A 27,291-nucleotide genomic window follows, 5' to 3' on the forward strand; every position below is an offset into this window, starting at 1 on the left:
GGGTTCATCTTGTTTGGGACTCTGCACTTTATGTTTCTAGGAATTTATTCTAGGAATAAATTCTAGGTTAATATAATCAATTCTAACCTAGTCTACATATAGTCTTTTAAATCCTTTTTATTTCTGTGACATCAGTTGTAATGTCTCCTCTTGCGTTTCTGCTTTTAGTCATTTGTGTTTTTTAGTCTAAGAGTTTGTCAAATTTTGTTGGTCTTTTCAAATAACAAACTTAGAGTTTCATTCATTTTCTTCTATTCTGTTCTCTAGTTTGTTTATTTCTGCTGTAATCTTTATTAGTTTCTTATCACTTTGAATTTAGTTTATTCTTTTTCTAGTTCTTTGAAGTTCAAAGTTAGATTGTTGGTTTGAGGTCTCTTTTTTTTAATTTCAGGTGTATACCACTATACACTTCCCTCTCAGAACTGCTTTTGCTGCACCCCATAAATTTTGTCTTTGTCTAAAGATATTTTCTAATTTCCCTTGTGATTTCTTATTTGAACTATTAGTTGTTCAAGAGTGTGTTGTTTAATTTTCACATATTTGTGAATTTCCTCAGTTTTGCTATTGTCATTCTGTTGTGGTTGGAAAAGATACTTGGTATGATTTCAATATTCTTAACTTTGTCAAGACTTGTTTTGTGGCATAGCACGTGATCTCTCCTGAAGAATGTTCCCTCTGTGCTTGATAAGAATATGTATTCTGCTGCTGGTAGGTGAAGTTTTCTATATATGTCTGTTAGGTCCAATTGGTTCATAATGTTGTTCAAATCCTATTTTATTGAGCTTCTATCTTGTTGTTCTGTCCATTATTGAAACAGAAATGTTGAAGTCTCCTATTATTATGTTGCTGTCTATTTCTCTCTTCAATTCTGTCAAAGTTTGCTTCTTATTTGGGTGCCCTGATTGTACACTTGCACTTTTGCTGGTGACAGTGGCTGGAGAATTACTTTTGCTGATTGGTCTTACTTCAAGTTAATGACCATGAAGGTCAGATGAGCCCTTGATGTTGCTTACCAGTGGTTCTTAGTCCATTTGCTTTCCCAATCTGACCTATGGGGTGATCTTTTAAACCTTTTCCTCTTCAAACCTCCGACCCCACCTTCTGTATTCTTTACACTCAGTGCACAACTTTGCTTTTAATCTCACTGAGGAAATAGATACCATAAGAAGATATCATCCATTAAGCTCCTGCTACTACATCTATCCATCTGTCTTTGTCTATGCTCCATGTATTCTGATTTTCCTCCATTATTATGGAATGAACTGATCATGCTTCTGGCAAAGTCTACAACCTCCACTGTTCTCTATCTAATTCCATCCCTTCTCTCTTACATGATACAAGATTATTCTCATCAGCACACCCATGCTCTTACTTCTCATCTTAAAGAACAATAAAACCTCTGTTGACTCCCCTTGCCCCTCAAACTGTTGCTCCATATTTCTCCTCTCCTTTTTTTCCCCAAAAGATGTGTCTATAGTTTGTCTCTAGTTTTCTTCTCCCAATGTCTTATGAGTCCACCCACTTTCATTAGGGTTTTTCTCCTAGCACCCTGCCTAAACTGCTCTTGTGAAGGTTACTCATGACTCTTTCTTTCTCATCCTTGAATTTGACCTATTAACAGTATTTGACACAGATGGTCACTTATTCTGTCCTCCTGGAAATACTTTCTTCACTTGGCTTTCTGGACTGCCTGCTCTTCTTAGTTTGCATCTCAGTCTTTTTTGTCTTGGAGTGCTTCCTGAGCTCAGTCCTTATATCTCTTTTTCAGTCATACTCATTCCCTGTTGATCTTATCTGACCTTAAGGCTTTGAAACCATCTGTGTGTTGCTAATGCCCAACTTTTAATCTCTAGCCTGAACTCTTCTTCAGAAATTTATACTCCACTTTAATGTCTAATAGGCAACTGATACGTAACTTCCTAAAAGGACTGTATCATTCTTTCCCTCACTAGCTTAATGTGTCATACTTAGAATGGCCTCTCCTTGTGAGAGAATATTAAAAAAAAACAAACAAAAATAAAAACAAAACCAAAAGCAAAACTATTTTCTTCTACTTTAAATATTTTACCAATCTATAATTTATTTTTATCTAAGGAGTGAGATAGGGCTCATTTTTATTTTTTAAAGTCAGATGGCTAGCCAGTTTCCCAACACGCTTTATTAAATAATTAGTTTTAATTTGGTTGAAATATAATCTCGTTCATCCTGCGAATGATATAAGGGTTAAAAATTACAAATAAAAACACCATTTAATGTTTTCATTATAGATTTCACACCCTTAAGATATATGTTATCTCAATTCAGAGCACAACCATGTGATGTAGAATAACTGATAACTGGGTTTAAAAATTGAATAATTGAATAAAAGTGCAGAAACACAGTCATATTTTAACTTTAGCATATAATGAAACAGGAGCAACATACCAGTGGAGGAAGGGGTCACTAATTATGCTTGGATAGTTGGAGTTTAGTTTGAAAAAGAACTTATAGCATAAGAACCAATAAAATAAATTTATAATGGAAGGCAACAATGGGGTATGAAATATATAACCAGATGGAAGCTTTTAATCCAAAAAAATCTACAGATTTGTTGTATAAGTACTTAAGTTAGGAGTAAAACGCGGTGAGCAGTTAACTTTAAATGGATGGAAATATTTCGTAAATCATTGCATGTAAAAATGTTGTCTGTGTTTAATCCCAAAAAAAGGCTTGAGAAATGCTATAAACCTATTAAACTGGCAGTTATATGATAAGAGGAAAGTTCATCTGTTTTGTCAGTGTCATAAATTGGATCAATCTCAGGAGAAAAGCATTTGACTAAACTTACATTTTAGGGGAAAGGAAAGTGGTGTACCTTGGAGCTAAGGATTTGACCTTAAAACTTATATTCATTAATGACATATTATATCCCTATTCTAGCTAGGGTTTGTTTCAAGGAGCCTACGCATAAGGTGAATAAACTAGTGGATTCAAGGTAGAATTTCTTAGTGATTTGTACATGACTTGTACATGAAAGGTCATAGCAGCGTTACTTATAACAGCAAGAAATGGAAACAATCCAGATGTCCTTCAAGTGACAAATAGTTAAAATGTGGTCTTGCTATACAATGGAATATTCACCCATGAAAAGAAGTGAAATACGGACTCATGCTACATGAGTTAACTTTGAACACTTTATGTGAAAGAAGCCCGTCATAAAGGACCACGTATTGTACAATTCCATTTAATAAAATGCCCAGAATAGGCAAATTCATAGAGAAAGAAAGTGGTTTAGTGGATTTGCTGGAGGGGGAGTTGGGTTTCCCATAATCAGAAGCAATTGCTAATGCTCGTTACTAAGTTCTTTTTAAAAGGGAGATGAAAATGTTCTGGAATTAGACCATGGTGATGGTTGTACAACTTTGCGAATATGCTGATAACCATTTAATTTGTACACTTTAAAAGAGTGAATTTTATCGTATGAATTATATCTCCAAAAGTTAACAAAACCTCAGGGATCCCTAAAGTGGCAGTTCCAAATGTTGGTGTTAGAACTGAGAAAGTAAGTAGCTCTATTTTTTAGGGGAGCAAATCCAGTAATGGTTTCCCATGTATTTGCTACCAATAAAATTGAAGGATTTTTTCAATTCCAGTATTCAAAAATAATCGGTTTTAGCTGCTAAGTCATTAACAATATATTTTTTTCTGAGTAGATTTTATTACACACCGAGGCGATGGGGCTCAGTCCTCCTTGGCTGCTGCCTTCCTCATGGCTGCAAGGAGATTGCTCAGCTCCTCTCTCTTCCTCTTGGCACAGAAGTGTGTCCCCACCCTTTGCTTGCTGAACTTCAGGGCCCCTTTTTCCTCAGAGACCTTGAGCAGCTCCATGGCGCGTGGTTCGGTTCGTAGCAAAACCGCAGGGCTCTCATGCCTGGTCAAACTTGGTGTGCTTGGTGGGGCGCCACGGTGGCCATGCCTCGGCGTGTGCACTTTCTTGGTCACCTTGTTGCCCTTGTTGACACGACGGCCATGGACTGGCGCAGAGCTATGGCTGCTGCTCCTCAATGGCGCCTGCGGCTGAGGATCATTCAAAATACCTTTGATGCTAAAACACTATGGGACTTTGAATAAATAACTCAGAAAAAATTTTAAAACTGTGCAACTCAACTGACAATCCATTCTCCACCTATTTATGTGAACAAGTGTCTTACTGCTTTCTTTAAAAAACAAAAATAGAAAAGTGTGACTGTGCCATGTTATCTCATTTTAAGTAATACTCAGATGGCGTGAACTAATTGGAAAAAAGCCCCATCCATCTTATTAATATATTTCTAGTAAAATTTTTACCTCAAATATTAATTACTTATCGAATCTTTAATGTCTCATTTAAATCTATTGCATATGTTAATTGTGATAATTGGATCCCAAACAATATTTAAACACTTAAGAGGCTTATTTATGGTCAAAGGTAGTGTATTAAAAGATTTCCATTTAAACTGTAGACATGTATGACTGAGTGATTAATGTTAGACTTTCAAACAGAAATTATTACAAACAGGGCAAATCAAATGAGTTCAAAGAGAAGAAAATGTGAAATTGTCGTTTTAAAGTGGATCATGGTAGGTGTCAGATCGCAATGGTATTTGGCTTCTCTTGAACAGATTTAAGAGTGATGTTAAGTTTATTTAAAATGTTGGTATTTACAATATACGATAAATCATATTCTTCGCAGTTACCTCACTTGTGAAAGATTTTAGATGTCAACTTAAAAATGTGTGAGGGATTATGTAGGTTTTCACAGTTGTATTTGGTGATGCTCAAGCCAAAAGAACTATTGACCAGTGGTTAGGTTAAGTCCCAAGTGTGAATTGTCTGTGTCACTTATTGGTTGTGTAACCTTAACCTCTCCAAGCAGTTTTCCCATAGCCAGAAACAAAAATACAGCTCCTGGGCTGTCATGAGGATTAAACAAGATCCGGTAAGGAAGATGTTTAGCACAGCAGCTAGTGCTCATCACTAGCATTTATTGCCTGATAACTGTATACCAGGCACTTTTCAAATTTTTTAAATCATGTTATCTCTGTAATCTTACCCACATCTTTCAGGAAGAAATTTTATTTCTGTTTTGCCTTAAGGGGTTAAATGAGAGGTTTACACTCCGGAGAGCAACATAATTTACTGGTTAAGTGCTGTAGCTCTGAAGCCCAGCTACCTGCATTTGAATCCTGTCTTTGCCATTGACTAGTTGTGTGACTGCTAAGTTTTATAATGGTCTGTGCTCAGTTTCCCCGTCTGTAAGATGGGATAGTAATAACAATGAATCAATAACATATCTAGCACAGTTCCTTGGCAAATATTCTTTGAACTCTATTCAGCTCCTTTCTTTCTGAGCTCTCTTCTGCTACCTCTACTTAATTGATCCCATTCTTTTTTGGTTATCACTTCAGTCTCTACCCAATTACTCTATGCTCTTTGATCATCCTCCTGACTTTCCCATCTGCTCACACATGCTGCTGTGGACAAGGCAAAAGACAGTTAGTTGGATCTGTATTTGGGGATTTCAGAGTTTGTATTTACATTGACTTGCTAGGAAAGGAGGAAGAAGAGTTGAAAGGTATAGCATTGAGCCAGAATGTCATTAGCAACAAAGTCACATCCAGGTATATACTGACTGGTACCTGTATTTGTATTTCATCTATACAGGGGGCAGGATTTCTGATTACACATTTGCTTGCTACCAGATTGCTTTTTGTATTATAAGACAGTTTTCAGTTAATTTACAATATAAAATAGTTAATTCTCTTAGTCGTTCAGGTGACTATTACAAAATACCATAAAGTGGGTAGCTTATGAACAACAGGAGTTTATTTCTCATAGTCTGGAGTCTGAGAAGTCTTAAGACCAAAGTGCTGGCAGATTAAGTGTCTGGGGAGAGCCCACTTCCTGCTTCATAGATGGCCGTCTTTTCTCTGTACTCTCACATGGCAGAAGGAGCTGGGGCTCTCTCTAGCATCTCTTGTAAGGGCTCCAGTCACATTTATGAGGGCTCTACGCTCATGACCTAATCACCTTCTGATGGCCCCACCTCCAAATCATCATGTTGAGAGTTAGGATTTAACCTGAATTTCGGAGGGACACAAATGTTGAGTGTATGGTAGTTGTATGGTATGGTTGGTGTATTAGTTTCCTAACGCTGCTGTAAAATAATTTGTGCTGTCCAAACCACAGACTTTGATCAGCACAAATGTATTACTTTACAGGTCTGTAGGTGAGAATTCCTTTTGTGGAGGCTCTAGGAGAGAACCTGATTCTTTGCCTCTTCAGGCTGCTAGAGGCCTCCTTCCTCCTCATCTTTAAAACCAATAGGTCTCATCTCTCTGACGCTTTGTCATCTCTTTCTCTCTCTAACCACAACTGGAAAAATTTCTGGGTTTTTTTGTTTTTTTCTTTTTTTTAAATATATATGTATATTTTTAAGATTTTATTGGGGAAGGGGAACAGGACTTTACTGGGGAACAGTGTGTACTTCCAGGCCTTTTTTCCAAGTCAAGTTGTTGTCCTTTCAATCTTAGTTGTGGAGGGTGCCTTTCAGCTTCAAGTTGTTTTTTCAGTCTTAGTTGTGGAGGGTGCAGCTCAGCTCCAGGTCCAGTTGCCGTTTTCTAGTTGCAGGGGGCACAGCCCACCATCCCCTGCGGGAGTTGAGGAATCGAACTGGCAGCCTTGTGGCTGAGAGCCCACTGGCCCATGTGGGAATCGAACTGGCAGCCTTCAGAGTTAGGAGCATGGAGCTCTAACCGCCTGAGCCACTGGGCCGGCCAAGATTTCTGTTTTTAAGGACTCATATGATTAGACTGAACCCAACAGGATAATCTCCCCAAGCCTTGTAACCTTAATCACATCTGCCAAGTCCCCTTTGACATGAAAAGTAACATTCCTACATTCTAGGGATTAGGACATGGATGTCTTTGTGGGGACCGTTAATTCTGCTACCGCAGTTGGTTTTTAGTCAGTTACATTAACATTAAACTGTTCATTTTACCTGTTTATTTTGATAAATGTAAGGACTGCAGTAGTGGTTAAGTGGCAGACTTGGAGTTGGACCTGCTGTGTCAGCATAGTGACCTTAGGCAAGTTATTTCCTTCTGAACCCGTCTCCTCTCTGGTAGAAGGGTAATAGTGCTTCCTAGTACAGATTGAAATAGAAATAACAGTGTAGGGCTGTAGACTGGAGTCAGGGGACTTCTACCAAACAGATTTGTGACCACCTATCTCACAAGGTTGTTATGAAGATCAAATTATGTCATGAATGTAGAAGTGCTCTGAAATTTATAAAAATTATATAAAATTTTGGTGGTACTAATTTTAGAATAACTTTAAAAATTTTTGTCAGTGGTGAGAATGTTCAATAGATCCTTTGATTCCTGGCTGACAAACTTGTTTTCAGGTTTTTGTTTCCAGATTTTCAGATTTACTTGTCTCCTTTATTAAATTAGGGTAAATGAAAAGATAATTTCAGCATTAAAGTATATAACTTGCATCATTCTTTCGGCTACTGAGATTGAAAGTTCAATTTATTTGGATTTTTTTTTGTATTCTTAATTATTTCCTCTTTTGAAAACGTCTTTGGAGCTAATTATTATTTTTGTTGTAGAAGCAAAATAAATACTAAGTCTACCTTTTATTAGACTAATTGTTCTTAAAACCTGAGTTGCATTTTTAAATCTTGGGTAGTAGCCATTCAAGTAGCAAAAATGTAATCTTCATTTATAATTGGCTTGTCTGTGTACTCAATGTTTGACGCATAAATATCACTGTGTATTAAGCAAAAACCATTTTTTACAAGTGATTTGATTTCTTTTTTTTCCCCTTACACTGTAATAGCGAATAGATGTTTTCTCCTCAGCAGCACAAAGATGCCATTTTGAGAGGTTAAATTACTTTCTAAATGTTGCTGTGAAGGAGGAGAGAAGGGAAAGAGATCAAGTTACACATTCTTTGTTCCAGAGCCTACCACTGCACTTCAAGTTTGGAGCCGCTCTGGCGAGGCTAGAATATGCATTTGCCATAGTATCTTCAGCCCTGCCCCCACTTGGGGAGTGAGAGACTTAAGACATTTTCCCTGATAGGGCCCCCAAAAGAGAACCATTTTAACTTAAATATTTGTAAAAGTCACTACTTAGTTTTTCTTTTAAAGGCTTTACTTTTATATAGTTTAGCTTCCAAGTAAGCCTAAAGATTGTTTCTTTAAATATTTAAAGGTATAAAGATATTTTCTTTGAGAGGCCTATAATTTATATTTTAATAACATAAATTTAACTCAAATTAATATTGAATTAAATTTAGAGAGTATTTTAAATTGATTTTTGAGAAAAAATGAATTTCTTGGCATAAAATGGCATGAATTGGACTGTTTGTATGTTTCAGAAACTTGGTGGTAAAAAGTCCCCATCCCAGTTACAGTATTTCTTTTGTTCCAATTCTCTGCTTCTCTTAGATAAATGAAGACCTTAAAAAGATTTTTCACATAAGCACTGTCATAAAAATCCCAGTGCCACATTCTGAATGTTAATTTGACTTTTATGTTGTAATTTTTCCCAGTTCAGTTTTAGTTAGAATGTAGGTAAGCTTTTTTTAAACCTCTAAGCAATCATTTAAAAATCTTGGTTATTAAAATTTGAATATAGCTTATATGTGTATCTGGTTGCATTTATGAGAGTTTAAGCATTATTTATAAACTTCTTATACCTCTGTTAAACATTATCAGTTCTTTAAAAAGTATTGATTATTTCCCCTCCTCATTTGTATTAAGGTTGCATAATGCTCTTCTGGAGAAAGTCTCTATAAATAGTAATCAGATGATATAGAAATATAGTCACATTTGTGTAAATCTTTAGTATTTTGATAGTAGGTCTCATATTTTCTTTCTTCTTTTGTAATCTTTTTTTTGGCGGGGAAGGGGAACAGGACTTTATTGGGGAACAGTGTGTACTTCCAGGACTTTTTCCAAGTAAAGTTGTCCTTTCAGTCTTAGTTGCAGGGGGCACTGCCCACCATCCCTCGCGGGAGTCGGGAGTTGAATCGGCAACCTTGTGGTTGAGAGCCCGTGCTCCAACCAACTGAGCCATCGGGAGCTCAGCGGCAGCTCAGCTCAAGGTGCCGTGTTCAATCTCAGTTGCCGGGGCAGAGCCCACCATACCTTGTGGTTGAGAGCCCACTGGCCCATGTGTGAATCGAACCGGCAGCCTTCGGTGTTAGGAGCTTGGAGCTCCAACCGCCTGAGCCACCAGGAAGGCCCAGGTCTCATATTTTCTAAACAGACTGTCCCAACACACTTTTTCCAAAAAGGAAAAAGATACAGCTGATAAAAATTTGTGGTTGAGCATTGGGACTTGATGTTCTGTTTTGTCATGTTCATATAGGTTTTATTCTTTCTAGCTCATGGGTTTTAATTTATTTACATATTTTTGCTCAATAATAGGATGTTGGATTTGACATTCTACGTTATGGTCCTAATTCTCCGGTCTTGTCTATGTTTCAATGTTAATCCTCTCCCTCTACTTCTTGTTTAATAAGTCCAAGCCAACTTGGTATGCTCCGCCTGTCTTACTTTCTCCATGAAGCCTTAATTAAATCTGGGCTTTGGTCATTTCTTCCATTTTTTGTGCTTTTGTAGGGTTTTTATTGCCACTTTATACTGTTCTTTTTCTTCCTAAGTATTTGTTCTCTATCTCTAATTTGATTTAAAATAATTCTAGCTACTATTGGTGTACCTCTGGTGTGTCAAGTAGTGCCCGTATTGTGGATCTGTAAAATAACCTGGGACGGTGGCTGCTAGCTATACACTGTGCTGGAGGTTTAATCACATGTCTTTTTCTCTAGCTCCTATTACACATATTGGGTATATATTCATTGAACATTCTTAATAAATATAGGGTGATTAGATGACTCGTAGTTTGGTTCACTCTTTTTAAGGTAGTTTTTGGAAGGGGTGAGAGAAGCTGAGACTTGGGATTTGTGAATTTTTTATTTTTTAAGTTGCATGGCATTATCAGGCACCATCATGGGCTTTTCTTCTAAACTTCCATGTGTTTAAGTATGGGCCTTGTTCCCCAAAAATTGAGGTGTGGTTCCCTATATTAAAGAAAGCTGTGACTGCGTGAAGCAGGGACGGTGTGTGAAAGTGATTAGGGAGAAGAGAATATGCTGCTGGAGGAGGTTGTTACTTAAGTCATTCAGTGAATGTATTTATATTTTTTAAAATTATATGTAGTTAAACCTCAGAGGAAATGGGAAAATGGACATAAATCTCATGAGATATTTTTGACTTTTCAATCTTTTATTGTATTTGAACACTTTGTTTATTTGCTATTTTGACAAAAAATCATTAGTTGTTAGTGAGATTTGAAACACATTTTTGACACGTTTTCTTAAGCATATTTTGAAAACTTGTGTCTATTCCTTATGGTGCCAATTTTTTACTAGAAGACTATGACCTGTTTTAGTTCTTTGCTTTTGTAGCTTCCTAATCCATGTTATTTTCATATCTTTGCAAACCCCAAGTAATTGACCCATTTGTCACAATTTCCATACTTGGAAAATTAATATCAATTTTTTACACGTGATCAATTTTGTACGTTATCAATTTTTTACATGATATACATTATTTGATAGATGTTATTCGTTTTGTCTTTTTTATAATTGTATAATGTGCTTTAATTATTTTAAATATTCATTGAGCCTTAGACTTAAACCCTAATAAGGGTTCTACTTTTTAAAATAGTAAGGTTTATTATTTACATGTGTGTGTTTTATAGGGAAATGAATGGCTTTAAAAACATCAAAATTGACTTAAACATAGAAACTTATGCTAGGATATGTAAAATATAAATAGAGTTATATTTCTAAGATTTTTAATGTAAGCCCTCAGACTGTATATTTTTAAAGGAGCCACTTCAGGCTAATGGAGCAGTTTGTTTTTCTTTCTCCTCGATTATATCGAGATTTTGTTCAGTAACTTATTAATGCTTGAACTTACACACCTTTGTCAAAGCTATCGTCTAGCACCACATTTTAAATTTCCTTTGTGGCACTTATCGTGATTATAATTAAGTTATAATTTGTATAAACGTTTTCTTTAATTTCTTTTTTTTTTTTAAGGAGGGGGTGCAGCTCACAGTGGCCCCTGTGGGGATCGAACCAGCAACCTTGGTGTTATCAGCACCACAATCTAACCAACTAAGCTAACCGGCTACCCCTGTATGAAGGTTTCTTTAAGATCTGTTTCCATTCTTAGAAACTGTTAAGCTCTGTGTGAGTGGGGAATCTCATTTGGCTCCTTGTGTTCTTGGGTTGAGCTCAGGGTCTTGCCTCTCACACGTGCTCAGTAACTTGTGTGACAGCAACCATTGATCTGTTTTAGTCCTCTTTAATTAACAAAAAAGCTTTGGGTTTTGTAAAATGTTTAGTGTTTTTAGAGGTCCTGGAAAGAAACATATTAGCCCAAAAGAGCTGAGACTTCAGTATTACTTGTCTTGAAAATAACTATGACTGTATTAGTCATTGGGAGATGAATGAACCTGAAGAATTTCAGGAGTTGAAATTAAGGTTTAGCTATTTTTCCAACACCTTTACTTTGCATTTTTATGATTGTGATTTAAAATGGTTATAATCTTGATTAGTGATACCTGTCCAAAAGCAATCCTCATCAACCATTTCTGCTAGATTCTGAGTGCTGAGTAACTGAAACTGAGAACTTTGGGAACCATTGCAGGTCGTCTGTAAAACGAGATAATAAAACCTACTTCAAGGTAATGTAGGCTTTAGTGAAATACCAAAGTGTGAAAGTGCACTGTAGGTGCTTCTATAAATATTATTATGCTTCTGTAGATAGAAGAAAACCTTCTTTACAAGAGCAATGATAAATTTTTTTGAGCGATTATAAATTTAAGGATGAATTTATTTCCCATCCCAAACTAGTTTCAAAATGCAAATGTGGTATGTTACTTTAAAAAAGAGAGCTGTTTAATCGTACTTGGTGATGGTGGTAGGTAGTTTAACCTCACTTTGAATCTTTGAATAGAGTATATTATAGAATGACCTGTGATGATATCTCTGGTTGGCTGGAAGAACTACCTTAAAAACAAGAAAAGGTGAAAGAGAAATAAGCAGACCCACCGTGATTCTTTAACCTAGAGTTACATACTAGTGGCCTGTCGGCTGGATTTGGCCTGCTTTGCAAATTATGTTTGTCTTACACTGTATTTTTATAAAAATGAGTCGCAAACAATTAAAACTTGGGGGATTTCACAAAAAGAAAATCCAGATTTCTGGCTTGTCTTGAAAAACTGGGAGATAGCACAGAACATTGCTGTGTTTCCCAAATGCAAAAATCCGTGGAGCCAAGTAGAGGGTGCTCTAATCCGGCATTCCCTGTTGCATCCCTAATCCTAAAGTGACAGTGCTAATGGCTCTATCACAAGAGGGAAACCTAAAAATAGAGTCGTTTAGGCTTTAGGAAAGATAGGAGAGCTTATAATTCTTTGAGAAAATAAAGAACATTTCTACACATATCTGTCAAAAGGCTACAGTTAAGGGCTTTAGAAACAATTAGTAGTAAGAACTATGATTAATATGGTATGTGGAAAAGATGTGCCACGAAAGCTTTGGCTAGAACAGGAACGCCAGCATTAATAGGGATTTTTTTTTTTAAATGAGAATAAAATAAAATTAGTGGTGGTGCTGTGAGAAAACAAGAACTCGTGTATATTCTGTTTCCCAAAAAATAAGACCTAACTGGACCATCAGCTCTAATGTGTCTTTTGGAGCAAAAATTAGTATAAGACCTGGTTTTATTTTACTATAAGACCGAGTCATATTTAACATAATGTAATATAATATAAGACTGGGTCTTATATTAATTTTTGCTCCAAAAGACTCATTAGAGCTGATTGTCCGACTAGGTCTTATCTTCGGGGAAACACGGTAGTAAGAGAACTTTCCAGGGCATAAAATCTTGTACATATGTTGACTTACTTAGAATGTTTAGAGAACACAGAAATTAATATGTTTTGAACACCAATAATTTGGAAAGTGTTTCTTAATTGTTAAAAATATGACCAAAAAAATGTACAGGGCAGCTTATACAAACATGCTAAATTATTCCATTGAAGTTGATATAAGCACAGAGATAAGTATGTCTCACTTAGCTCTGTTTGTTTATAATACCTATGAGAATTTTGACTGTTTTCTCCCTCTCTTATTTGTCTTTGCCTGTTCATTGGTTTATACATATCAGCAAACAGCCTCTAGGATAAACCGAGGTGAGAAATGGTCATCTTCCACCCTGTATCTTACGAGCCATGTGGTTTCAGGGAGTGTTTACTTGCAAAACCACCTCTCTCGCTGTCCTTCAACTATTTAACCTGCTCCAATCTTTATTCCTCCTGCCCACCCCAGTAACATCTCAGAAACCATTCTTGTCAGTTTGTTGATGGCCTCCGTGGTGCCACATTTTCTGTCCTCATCTTCAACTTGTCAGTGGCATTTGACACAACTGACTCCTCTGCGTGAAACTCTTACCTGCTCTGATACAACTTAACTACCTTCCACATCGTTCAGCTGAGTCCAGATGGTGGCTGAGGAAGAACTCTTGTTGGCTTCAGCACTTCCACTTAAGCCCTGTGTAAATTCAGTGTCATAACTCAGGTTTTACCTTATATCCTGCATTTCAGGGTAATTTATGAAAGGACAGAAAAGAGGATTTGGAAAGTAAAAATCATTTTAAAGAATCTGAACTACATTAGAAATACGTCTTGCCTCTCTACTGCAGATACAAATGCTTGAATGACTGTGATGTAAAGGAAAGGGAGAAGAATCTAGGAATTTGAAATGGGATATCACATTTAAATAAGCAATTTTTTTTTTCTGCAGAGCAAACATTTGCTTATAACATGGATGATTTAACCATTCGAGGTGCAAGTAGCACTCAGATCCAGTGGTACTAGCTTGAGTGGGAAGAAAAATCCTTGTAGATACTTCTTATTCCTTCACCTAGAATATTAACTTGAATCATTTAGAAAAATGTATCCTTTGTAATAACTCAATACCAACTTGTAGGAAGTTACTTACCCAGATTTTAGATATTTTCTTATTCCAACTAAAGATAGCGATCACAGAAATGTGAAAAAAAGGAATTCAGTACTTTTTCTTACTCTGTAATCTCCTAACCATTACAGGAAAAGCCAATTGTCAAATTAGAGGGGGAAATTGTACTCTTTAAAAATGAAGCCAGAAAAAAAAATGAAGTCTGATAAATGGAATAAAATATTCTAATCTTACTGCTCTAGCCACAACTCTGAAAGTACAACATAATGTTATAGGTTTATTAAGATTGCTATGTAAAACAGAAGAATTATATTCAGTGTTATCTTTAGTAACAATTTACATCAGCCGTTTTCTTTGTGGTTTCTACTTTTGATGTCAAACTTAGAAATTCCTTCCCACTGCAGTAGTTTCACATTTTTTTTATGGTTTCACATTTTACATCTTAACCTTTTGCTTATCTGGAATTAATTTGGTTGCATGAGGTAAGGATCTAGCTTAGTTTTTTCAAAATGGTTAGCAATTCTCTCAGCACCTTTTGTTGATTTGAGAGACTGCTTTTATTATATTCATATATACGTATATATCTAGATCTACTTTTGGTCTCCTCTTACATCTGTCTCTTGACAGGAGAATCACACCATTTATGTTGATACAGCTTTCAGTATATTTTAATACTTGGTAAGGCAAATCCTTCTGTGTTACTTTCCAAGTTTAAGATATTCCAAAGTTTATTTTTCCAAGCCTGTTAACATTTATTGATTGACTTGGAGAGAACTGACGTCTTTATAGTATATCGTTTTCTTACACATAAATGGCATACTTTCTTTTATTAGTCTTTTTTAAGTTTCAGTAAAATTTTATAGTATATTATATTTTTTGGTGCTATTGTGAGATTATTTTCCATTATATTTTGTAATCTGTTTTGTTAATATGCAAACAACATATTGTTATATATATACTTAAACCATTCAAAGTAATTATTTTTTTAGTTTTAACAACCTTTTCAGTTGAGTCTGATGGTGGATTTAAAAATTTATATATACTATGATCCTTAAATAATGATGACTTTGCTAAATCAATTTTAGTATATTCTTAGTTGGGATTTAGTTTACATTAACAGCACTTACAGGGATAGTCCATTGAGTTTGGTTAGTTTTTTTTTTTTTAATATCACATGGTTTTCTTTACAGTGTAAGGTTTGTGTTTGATGATTTCTTCAATCTCTATTTGGTGAACAACAGTGAATAACCCAAATATTATTTGTGTTTTTTAAACATGTTTATTTGGTGAAAGTATCTCATACCTGTAAAAAAGTATTCTAGCATAATTTTCTATAGGTGTTAGTATTGTTTTGTTTTTTACTATTCCAATTCTTTTGGTTTCTGCTTAGAATAGCAGAAAATTATTTTCTCCTAGTTTTGGAATCTAGACATCCAAATCAAGTTGGGGGTGGAAGTCGCTAGGAAAGGAAGAATTTAATCTGTTCCAGGCCTCTTTCCTAACTTCTGGTGACCTCAGTATTCCTTGGGTTATAGGTGGCCGTCTTCTGCCTGTCTCTCTTCATGTCTGTGTCCAGAATTCCCCCTTGTTATAAGGATACCAATCATATTGAATCAGGTCCCATACTGATGGCTTCATTTTAACTTGATGACCTCTACACATAAACAAGGTGACATTCTGAGGCACAGGGTGTTAGGACTTCAACATAATAATTTAATCCTTTTATTTTTACTTTTTATTTTGAAGTTACTTTATACTTCGAAGAGATACAAGAATAACATCCTGAACTCCCATATACTTTTTACCTAGATTCATCGATTTTTAACGTTTTTCCCCATTTGCATCATTCTCTGATTCTCCCTCTTTCCTTTACCTATCTGCACACATACATACAATTAATTTTTGATGAACTCTTTGAAAGAATGAGGTTGTGTATATTATGCCCTTTTACCTTCACTATTTCAGTCTCTGTTTTCGAAGAACAAGGATAATCACGTATATAGTCACACTTTGGTTATCAAATTCAAGAGATTTAACACTAATGCAGTACTTTAATCTGCAGTCTAATATTCTATTGTCAGTTGTCTCAGCTAAATCCTTTTTAGACTTTATTTTCCTCTGGTAAAGGATTCGGTCATTACATCTCTTTAATCTGGAACAGCTCCTTAGCTGTCTTTTGTCTTTCATGACATTAACATTTTTGAAGAATATAGGTCAGTTACTTTATGCAGTGTTCCTCATTTGGGAATTGTCTGACGTTTTCTCATTGTTAGATGTAGGCGGTGCATCTCTGGCCCGCACTCTGCATAAATGATGATGTGTCCTTCCTCACGGTGTCATATTCAGAGGCGTAATGTGTTTGTCATACTTGTCATTGGTAATGTTATTTTGGTCACCCAGTCAAGGGATTGTCCAATTTCTCCACTAAATAGTCACTGTTATCCCCTTTATGACTAATAAACAATCTGGGGGGAGATAGCTGAAGACCATACAATTTTCTTGTTCCTCATACAATTTCCCACCCCCCCTTTTAGAATTCATTGGTACTTGCTATTTATAGTTGTAATATAGTGATTTTCCAGTTTCATCAATTTTACGTTTATCAGTCTGCATTGTACTTTAAGAATCCTTCTTACTCTCTCACCTATTTATTTTATCTAGCTAGCTAGCTATCATCAGTATGGACTAATGAACTTCTATTTCAATGGGTTAGAATCCATTACAACCCTTATGTTTTTTGATGTTCATATTATCCCACATTTTGACAGTGGGAGTCCCTTCATCCTGGCTCTAGTGTCCTTTGGATGTGTGTACAGCCTTACTTTCTGACTTTAACATTTCAGGCTCACATTGGACCTTCCTTGCTTTGTGTATGGGGCAAAGTCAGTCATATCTCTAAGGAGACCTGGTCTCTTTTAGTGGGGAAATCATATATAGAAACCAAGATCTGACCATTAGGTGTTCTCATTGGTACTGGATATCACTGCTTCGAGTCCCTTTCTGGGAACATATTTAGGAAATATATTGTTTTAAAAATTATATTATTAAAGAATTTTAGCTTATATTTCCAATTCCAATCCAACCCCATGGGATTTTATTTTTATTTTTTGCTTTTTTCCATTCCATATTCTTAATTTATTGTTTAAGTTTAAAAGCATATATGTACACAGGTGTATACTGTGAAATGCGGAGATCTTATGTCTTATGTTCACTTAGTCTTGAAAAAATGCATACACCTCTGTAACCCACACCCCTATCAAAATACTGATCTGTGATTATTAAAGACTGTTTTTCATTGTTCGTAGTATCAATTCGTTAACTTTTAGATACTTGATCTGTGGATGTACTCATTCAAAAATTCATTTGCATTTCAGTTGAACACACGTAAGGGAAAGTAAGTTTACTGGTATTACATCAATGAAACAAACAAAGGTCTTTTATATATACTGTGGATTAATGCAGATATACTTATTTCTCACCAGTCATTTGCATTTTATTTTCTTATGATTGGGCTGAGAAAATGTTGACATTTCTTCAAGGATTGTATCACTACATTTTTCTAATTGTAAATTGTAATGGTAAAGAAAATTGTGTTTCCTTCTGAGTGGGTAAAGTACATTGTGGTTTCTGGGGTTTTGCCACGTGGTTCTTAGAACCCGCCAATCAATTGGTGGCACTGCCCACAGAAATTTGTAACTTTCAGCAACATCTTTTTTTAAACTGGTGGAATAGAAATGGACAAGGTTGACTGATTTTCAAAGAAATGGCATAAATTTGATTTGAAAATGATATTTCTATTGGAGAATCTGTCCAGTGTTTTTGAATTAATTTTATAGCTGACTGTGTAAAGCCAGGTCAGTAAAATTTTGGAGGACTGGAGAAATGACCAAAAGGAAAAATAAAAGAATTGGTAAAAAATTAATAATTATAGTAGAAGAAACAGTAGTGAATAAAAAGCCAGAGTCTATCTTATAGGATTCCAAAAACGAACTATCCATTAGTTAAATACTAAAGAAAGTAACTTTAATAGCTTTACAAATCTGATCGAAGGTTTTAGAATGGACGAGTTTACAAAGCATGCTTAGCACAACAAATGAAGCTTTGCACATACCCAAGGGGTGTGTGGGTAACTATTCGTGTGTCTTAGTGACAGCATCTGAGTTAAGAAATTTTCTGTGTAGATTAGGAAGAAAGAAAACTGGCAAATAGAGATGATGAATCATATAAAGTAATAGTGCTATGGTTGAAGAGGATCTTGAAAACATTAATCAACTGATGACTTAATTAGAAGTCAATCTGCTAGTCACACTTATTACATCCGACGAGGTTTGTATATGAAAAACAATTGGTTGTTAGCATTAGCCGCTCTTTCTGAAGTTAAGCTGTATACTCTGAAATGTATTTCATCAATCCTAAAACACATACATCTGTGTAATCTGCAGGTATTGATGTAATGCTATTCTGTGTATCATTAAGAAAGAACAATGATATGAACTGATTTTAAGATGCATCCTGATCTTACAGTTGTTTAATGTGAAAAGATGTGTGCTAAAATTGAGAATTACATTATATCAATAAAATGTAAAAGAAAATACACCATTAAGACACACACACATTTTAAGTAGATTTTATTTTTTAGACCGGTTTTAGTTCACAGCAGAATTGAGCTGAAGGTATAGAAATTTTTCATATACCACCTCCCCCCATTATCAAAAACCCTCACCAGAGTGATATTTGTTAAATTCAGGAGCCTACATTGACACATCGTCACCCAAAGTCCATAGTTTACCTTCGGGTTCTCTCTTGATGTATCTTCTGTGTGTTTTGATAAATGTATAATGACATGTATCCACCATTGTAGGATCATACATAATAATTCCACTGCCTTAAAAATCCTCTGTGCTCTGCCTATTCATCCCTCCCTCCCACATAACCTTGGCAACCTCTGATCTTTTTACTGACCCATAGCGTTGCCTCTTCCAGTATGCCATGTAATGGGAATCGTACAGTATGTAGCCTTTTCAGATTGGCTCCTTTCACTTAGTAATATGCATTTAAGGTTCCTCCATGTCTTCATGTCTTGAAAGCTTATTTCTTTCTAACAGAAAAATAATCCATTATCTGGATAGACCACAGCTTACTTAGTCATTCACCTACTGAAGGGCATCTTGGTTGCTTCCAAGTTTTGGCAATTATGAATAAAGCTGCTATGACCATCTCTGTACAGACTTTTGTGTGGACATAAGTTTTTGACTCATTTAGGATACCATGGAGCATGATTTCTGTGTGCTAATTGTATGCTAATAGTATGTTTAGTTTTGTATGAAACTGCCAAACCCTCTTCCAGTGTGGCTGTATTGTTTTGCATTCCCACCAACAGTGAACGAAAGTTCCTTTGCTCCATATCCTAACTACAATTTGGTGTCAGTGTTTTGGATTTGGACCATTCTAGTAAGTGTTTAGCGACATCTATCTCTTGTTTTAATTTGCAATTCTTTAATGATATGTGATGTTGAACATCTGTTCAGTGATTATTTGCTATCTGCACATCTGTTTTGGTGAGGTATCCAAACCTTTTGCTCATTTCTGAATTGGATTGGTTTCTTATTGAAGAGTTCTTTGTATATTTTGGATAACAGTCATCAGAAGGGTTTTTTTTAAATATTGTCTCCTAGTCTGGCTTGTCTTCTCATTCTCTTGAAATTGCCTTTTGCAGAGCAGAAGTTTTAAATTTTAATGTACTCCAGCTTATCAATTATTTCTTTCATGGATTGTGCTTTTGGTGTTTTATCTAAAAAAGTCATCACCAAATCCAAGGTCATCTAGGTTTTCTCCTATTATTTTCTAAGAGTCTCTCATTTTACAGTTAGTTCTATGACCCATTTTCAGTTACTTTTTGTGAAGGATGAAAGGTCTATGTTTGGATTTCTTTCTTTCTTTTTTATGTGGATGTTTTATTGTCCAGCACCATATGCTGAAAAGACTGTTTTTGCTCCTTTGTCAAGGATCAGTTTATGTGAGTCTATTTCCGGGACCTCTATTCTGCCCCACTGATCTATTTATCTGTTCTTTTACCAAGACCACTCTGTATTGACTATTGGAGTTTTGTTGTAATTCTTGAAGTTGGGTAACATCAGTCCTCCAACTTTGTTCTTCAATATTCTGTTGACTATTTGGGGTCTTTTGCCTCTCCATATAAACTTTAGAATCCGTTTATCAAGATCCATAATAACTTGCTGGGCCTTTGCTGGGATTGCCTTGACTCTGTAGATCAAGTTGGGAAGAACTGACATCTTGACAAGGTTGAATCTTCCTGTCCATAAACATGGCATATCTTTCCATTCTTTGATTTTTTTCATCAGTTTTGTAGTTTTATTCATATAGAGCTTGTACTTATTTTGTTAGATTTGTACCTAAGAATACTTTTTTTTGAGTGCTAAGATAAATGATGGGTTTTTAATTTCAAATTCAACTTGTTCATTGTTGGCATATTGACTTCTGTATATTAATTTTGTATCCTGCAGTCTTGCTATAATCTCTTATTAGCTCTCGGAGTTTTTTAATTGTTTTTGTTGCTTTTGGATTTTGTACATAGATGATTATGTCATCTGTGCACAGTTGTTTTTTTTCTTTCTTCCTTTCCACTCTGTATACCTTTTATTTCCTGTCTTATTCCATTAGCTAAGACATCAAGGAGTGTTGAGAGGAGATATCGTTGCCTTGTTCCTGATCTTAGTGGGAAAGCTTTGAATGTCTCACCATTAAGTGTCATATTAGTTGTAGATTTTTGATAGGTGTTCTTTCTCAAACTGGAGAAGTTTCCCTCTGCTCCTAGTTTGCTGAGAATTTTTATCATAGAATGTGTATGAAATATTGTCAGGTGCTTCTTCTGCGTCTAATGATATGATGCTGTGATTTTTCTTCTTTAGTCTGTTGATGTGATGGATTGTATTAATTGATTTTTTTGAATATTGAAATAGCCTTGCATAACTGGGATAAATCCTGCTTGGTTGTGATACATAATGCTTTTTATACATTGTTTGATTCTATGTGCTAATATTCTGTTCAGGATTTTGTATATATGTTCATGAGGGATATTGGTTTGTAGTTTTCTTCTAATGCTTTTGTCTGGTTTTGGAGATAAATTAGGAAGTATTTTCTCTGCTTCTATGTTCTGAATAAGATTTTAGAGAATTGGTATAATATCTTCTTAAATGTTTGCTAAAATTCACTAGAGAACCCATCTGGGCCTGCTTCTTTCTGTTTTGGAAGGTTATTAATTTTGATTCAATTTCTCTTATGTATATAGGCCTATTCAGATTGTCTATTTCTTTATGTGTCAGTTTTGGCAGACTGTACCCAAAGGAATTGGTCCATTTCATCTAAGGTGTCTAACTTTGCAGGTGTAGAGTTGTTCATGGTATTCCTTGATGTATTCTTTTCATGATCATGGGATCTGTAATGATGTTCCCTCTTTTATTTCTAATATTAGTAATTTGGGTCGTTTCTCTTTTTATCAAATTTATTGATCTTTTCAAAGAACCAGCTTTTGGTTTCATTGATTTTTCACTGTTGATTACCTGTTTTCAGTTTCCTTGTTTCATTATTTCTTTTCATCTGCTTACCTTGGGTTTAATTTGCTCTTCTTTTTGTAGTTTTTTAAGATGGCAGCTTTAGGTTATTGGTTTTAAATCTTTTGAATATAGCATTCAGTGCTACAAATTTTCCGCTAAGCACTCCTTTCGCTGCATCCCACAAATTTTAAAAAGTTGTATTTGTCATTTTCAAATTATTTTTAAATTTCTTTTGAGATTTGTTTTTTGGCACATTTCTTATTTATAAGTGCATTGTTTAATCTTCAAGTATTTTTGGATTTTCCAGCTATTTATTTTGTGTTTGACTGTAGTTTAATTCCATTGTTGTCTTAAGAGGAGACCTTGTGTGATTTGTGTTCTTTTACATTTGTTAAGGTATAGTTTATGGCCCAGAGTATGGGCTGTCTTGGTGAATATTCCCTGTGAGCATGGGAATAATGTGTATTCTGCCAGTGCTGGATGAAGTAATTGATAGATACAAGTTATATTCAGTTTATTGATGGTGCTGTTGAATTCAACTATGTCCTTAATGATTTTCTGCCCGCTGAATCTATCCATTTCTGACAGTGTTGAAGTCTGCACCTATAATAGATTTATCTGTTTTTCCTTGCAATTCTATCAGCTTTTGTCTCATATATTTTGATGTTCTGTTGTTAGGTGCATACACAGTAAGGATTGTTGTGTCTTCTTAAAATATGTTACACTTTTTAAAAAACATTTTTTAGTGGTTGCCCTAGAATTTTCAATATACATTTATGGCTAATCTAAGTCCACTTTCAAATCTAGGCATATCTTGGAGATACTGCGGGTTTGGTTCCAGACCACTGCAGTAAAGCGAATATCGCAACAAAGCATTGTGAAGTTTTTCGTTTCCCAGTGCATATAATATGTCTTGGTGTTGATTATTTTGTGTCAGTATTCTCAAGTATGCATTGTATGCCTTAAGCATGTAGTTTCAACTCTTATTTTAGGAAATTTTTCTTGAATTATTTTTTAGTATTTTAGTACAGTTTTTAGTATTTAGTTCCCTTTCTTGTTCTTCAGTGATTACTGTTATATAAAAAATTATAACAATTTTAGTCACTTTCCCTAGAATCCTTTTGTTTCTTCATTTCTTTTTTGGTTTTTAGGATTAGACTCCTTTTCACTTTCTATTTCTCTTAAGGCAATATCTGTTGTGTTTATTCATTCTTGTATTTCTTTGGTTTTAGTCTTTATTTCTGAAAAACATTTTAATTCTAATTCTTTTTTGAGTCATGTTCTCACATTTCTGACTTTCTTCAGTTCTGATGTTGTTTTTTCGTGCCTTATATAATATCCCTAATGCTTTTTATCAGTTTTGTCTTTTCCCTAATGCTTTTTATCAGTTTCGTGTTTATGCTCTTCTGGCATGCTTTAATTGTATGTAGGAATGTCATTTTGCTTTTTTTAAAAAAATTTCTTTCTTTTTTTTTTTTTTTACCTTTTATTAGTTTGTATAAGATTTCGATTTGAAAACTTTCCAATGGGTCATTTAAAAATTAGTTTTCCTGAAATTTTAGATGGAACTATAGTGATTCAGGATAGCATTTTTAACTTGACAGAGTTGTTTTTGATTATGTTTAAGAAGATGGCTGATTGCCTTCTGAGGTCTCCCAGTCTGGTTAATGTCTCTTCTGTTAATGTGAGCCTTCTCTTTCCATTGTCTCTGTTGTACCTTTCCTATTCAATCTTGTTTTTCACTTCCAGCAGTTTCTCCTTCCATGTGAGGCTCTGTCCTGGAAGGGAGGCCTCGTTGGTCATTTTACAAGTTCAGAGAGGTTTGACTACGTCGTCAGCTTCTAACCGCATGCTGTATGGGCCCTTTGCCATCGTCTGCAGTTGGATTGATCGACTCTCCCACCCTTCCCAGTTTTAGTTGTATTTTCAGATTTGCCTATTGTTCTTTGCAGTGTATATACTTATTTCCTGTTTGGCTTATAGAGGCACATGCTAACAAGCAAACCAGTTTTTACTCCTGTCAAGGCCCCATAATTGCAGGTATTAGTTTTACCTAACATAGGAATAAGAGTTCTGGTTACAATCTGGTTAAGAATCTGTGTAAGAACCAGTTACACCATGAATCTAGGGCTTAGATCCTCTGTCTCACACTTGTCCACAGAGCCAGGTGCCTTCCAGGGGTAATGACTTTTTTGTGCTTGTTCACATCCAGGTCTCCTTTTACTCCAGTCATATGGGAACATTTAATTCCTTTGTCTCCTAAAAGTCAGGTGGTATCATGTGACAGGTTCTGGCCAATGGACTTTGAAGGGATGTGTGTTACTTCTGATTTGACATAGTGAAAAGCCCATGAAGATTCTCTGGTCTTTTTCTTTACCTGGAAAATACCTCGCCTTGTGTTTCATTTGATCCAGGAACAAGATCAGCCTGGGTCCTTGGATGATTGTGAAACAACCCCTGCCCACCCATGCTGGACATTTTCCATGAGATAAAAATAAACTTTTGTCATGCTGAACCATTGAAATTCTGGAGTTGTTACCCTGGCATAATTTAGACGGGGCTGTCTAATACAGTAGCCACTAGCTACCTGTGACTGTGGGGCACTTTGTTAGCATGGGGCTGGTCTTCATGGAGATGTGATGGAAGGGTAGCTTTGGAAGTCTTAAGTATGAAAAGTAGCTTTGGAAGTCTTAAGTATGAAAAGGAAGATGGGCAGTATCTTAGTAGTAATTTTTATATTTATGATATTGTAATAACATTGTGGATCTATTGAATTAAAAACAATATATAAATTTCAGCTCTTTCACTTTTTTTCGTGAGGGTAATAGAAAATTTACAGTTATCACGTGGTCACATTTGTGGCATTACATTTATCCGGGGCAGTGCAGAACCCTACCTAGGCTGATTCAGAAAAAGTTGGACCAGTGAGATTCCAGATTTGGAGAGAATACGGTAGAGGAATACACTGTGAATGGGGATTAAGCATAAGTCTACTTGCTAGATTAGGAGATGTGCCCTTTCTGTCCCATGTCCCCTTTCCCACTTGTCTGCAGAGACTGGCAGTTAGAGGTGTATACCCTCCATCTACTGGAGGACTGTTTTCTAAAGAAACTCCAGAGAAAAGAGCAACAGAGCCTGACATTCCAGGGTCTCCCTATCTGCACAGGCAGGTAACTGCCAAATTACCCTACAATGAAGCCCACAGGTTTACAAGACCTTCCTATAGCACAGAGTTGTCCAGTTGGGATTCCTGTGCTTCATTCTGATATAAACAGTACACAAGCATCACCAGATATTTTTTTGGAAACTTCTAACAGGAAAGTAACTGCTTTAGGGAAAGAGAATAATAACAGTAGCAGTAAGTTGTTTGCATATTAAGACAATGCAGTTAATGAGAATACAAGTAAAAGGAAAAAAATCAGCACATAATCTTTGTGATGAGGCTCATCTCCAGTACCACTCCCCACCCCCGCATCTTTTACCCCCAATATTTTGAGGAGTGTACTGAAGTATGAACAGTTCTTTGGTTATATAATTTAGGGGAGCAATAAGAAGATCTGATTTCTTTTAACTCAGTTATTGTTTTGTTTTAAAATTTACAAAGTTGATGGAAGGAAAACTGCCTACAGTCAAGACAATAAAAGCAAAATGGGACAATAGTTGAAATTCTCAAAATGAGTGTGATTATTGAAAAATATAGATAAATGTAGAAGCTATATTTTTCCCTCTGTTGATTGAGCAGTGGTTTATATATTCTATAATCGTAGTTTGAGTAAAAGTGCATGGTCTTGTGATCTAACATCTGGATTTGAATCACCTACTAGATGAGGCTCCAAAAAGAAAGCACTTAATCCCATTAAGACACAGAAAGGAAAATAGGATAAAATTTCCCAGAAGGCAGGGATTCTTTTGTTTTTGTTTTTTTAGTTCATTGCTGTATACTCAGGCCTAGAGTAGTTCATGGGACACATAGCTCCCTGTTTTTCCGAAAAAAAGACCGAGCCGGACAATCAGCTCTAATGCGTCTTTTGGAGCAATAATTAATATAAGACCCGGTCTTATATTATTATAATATAAGACCGGGTCTTGTAATGTAATGTAATGTAATATAATAGAATATAATACTGGGTCTTATATTAATTTTTGCTCCAAAAGATGCATTAGAACTGATGGTCTGACTAGGTCTTACTTTTGGGGAAACAGGGTAGCACTCTGTAAATGTACACTGAATGAAAATGAAGAGTCTCTACCTCTTAGATTTGTTTTGATGATTAAATGCGGTAGTATTTGTAACCCATACTGGGCTTCCAAGTATGTATGTATGTGTCTAAAGCTATCCAAATACTAAGTACTGAACTTCATCTGTGTATATCTTTTGTCTCACTCTGTCCTCATCCATAAAGTGAAAGCTTGATTGCTACTTCTTTTCTTTAAAGCTACTTTAGAAAAGTCTGTGTATCTGTATTAAAAACACCATGTTTTGTAACAATTTACCAGTGTTGGGAAAACTTTTCAATTATACAAAGTGTCAGATCTTTGAAACTTTGATTTTTCCTGGAAAACTACCTTCTTATTGTCAAATTTGAAATTTATACTTGAACTCTGGTGCTTTTTTTTTTTTTTTTTAATTTGGATGCCTTTTATTTCTTGTTTGATTGCTGTGGTTAGAGCTTCCAGAACTATGTTGAACAAAAGTGGAGAAAGTGGGCAACCTTACCTTGTTCCTGATGTTAGGGGGAATGGTTTTAGTTTTTCCCCATTGAGTATGTTAGCTGTGGGTTTATCATATGTGGCCTTTATTGTGTTGAGATATGGTCCCTCTATTCCCACTTTCTTAAGGGTTTTTATCATAAATGGCTGCTGGATTTTGTCAAATGCACTTTATACATCTATTGATATGAACATATGGTTTTTATTTTTCATTTTGTTAATGTGGTGTATCACATTAATTGATTTGCGAATATTGAACCAACCTTGAATACCAGGAATGAATCCCACTTGATCATGGTGAATGATCTTTTTAATATATTGCTGAATCCTGTTTGCTAATATATTGTTGAGGATTTTTGCATCTGTGTTCATTAGGGATATCCGCCTGTAGTTTTCTTTTTATGTAATGTCTTTGTCTGATTTGGGGATCAGGGTGATAGTGGCCTCGTAAAAAAGAGTTTCGGAGCCTTCCCTCCTTCTGGATTTTTTGGAATAATTTGAGAATAGGTGATAATTCTTTTTTGAATGTTTTGTAAAATTCACCTGTAAAGCCATCTGGTCCAGGGGTTTTGTTTTTTGGGAGCTTGTTGATTACTGATTCAATTTTCCCTGGTAGTAATCAGTCTATTCAGATTTTCCGTTTCTTCTTGAGTTAGCATTGGAAGGTTGTATGCTTCTAGAAAATTATCCATTTCTTCCAGATTTTCTAATTTGATTGTCTGTTGTCTAATAGTTGCTCATAGTAATTTCTTTAAAAAAATTTTTTGTTTCTGTGTTGTCTGTTGTCACTTCTCTTTCATTCCTGATTTTACTAATTGGGGTCCTCTCTTTTTTTGGATGAGTGGCTAAAGATTTGTCGATTTTGTTTATCTTCTCAAAAAAAAAACACAGCTCTTGGTTTCATTGATCTTTTGTATTGTTTTGG

The 27,291-nt window shown here is 35.3% G+C and overlaps 1 protein-coding gene and 1 pseudogene across 3 annotated transcripts in view; one reads left to right on the forward strand and one right to left on the reverse strand.

Moving 5' to 3' along the window:
- The window catches only part of BMPR1A (bone morphogenetic protein receptor type 1A), a 138,144-nt gene that overhangs the window by 25,108 nt on the left and 85,745 nt on the right, over nt 1-27,291 (forward strand). The window lies entirely within an intron of this gene.
- LOC308508572 (large ribosomal subunit protein eL36-like) overlaps nt 3,721-27,291 on the reverse strand; it is a 48,839-nt pseudogene continuing 25,268 nt past the window's right edge. The window contains exons 2-3 of the transcript in view: nt 13,581-13,656; nt 3,721-4,033 (exon numbers count right to left, since the gene is read on the reverse strand). The product of the transcript in view is annotated as a large ribosomal subunit protein eL36-like (transcript). The remainder of the gene's footprint in view (nt 4,034-13,580; nt 13,657-27,291) is intronic.

Source organism: Rhinolophus hipposideros (genome assembly GCF_964194185.1).
Source record: "Rhinolophus hipposideros genome assembly, chromosome: 15".
NCBI lineage: Eukaryota > Metazoa > Chordata > Mammalia > Chiroptera > Rhinolophidae > Rhinolophus > Rhinolophus hipposideros.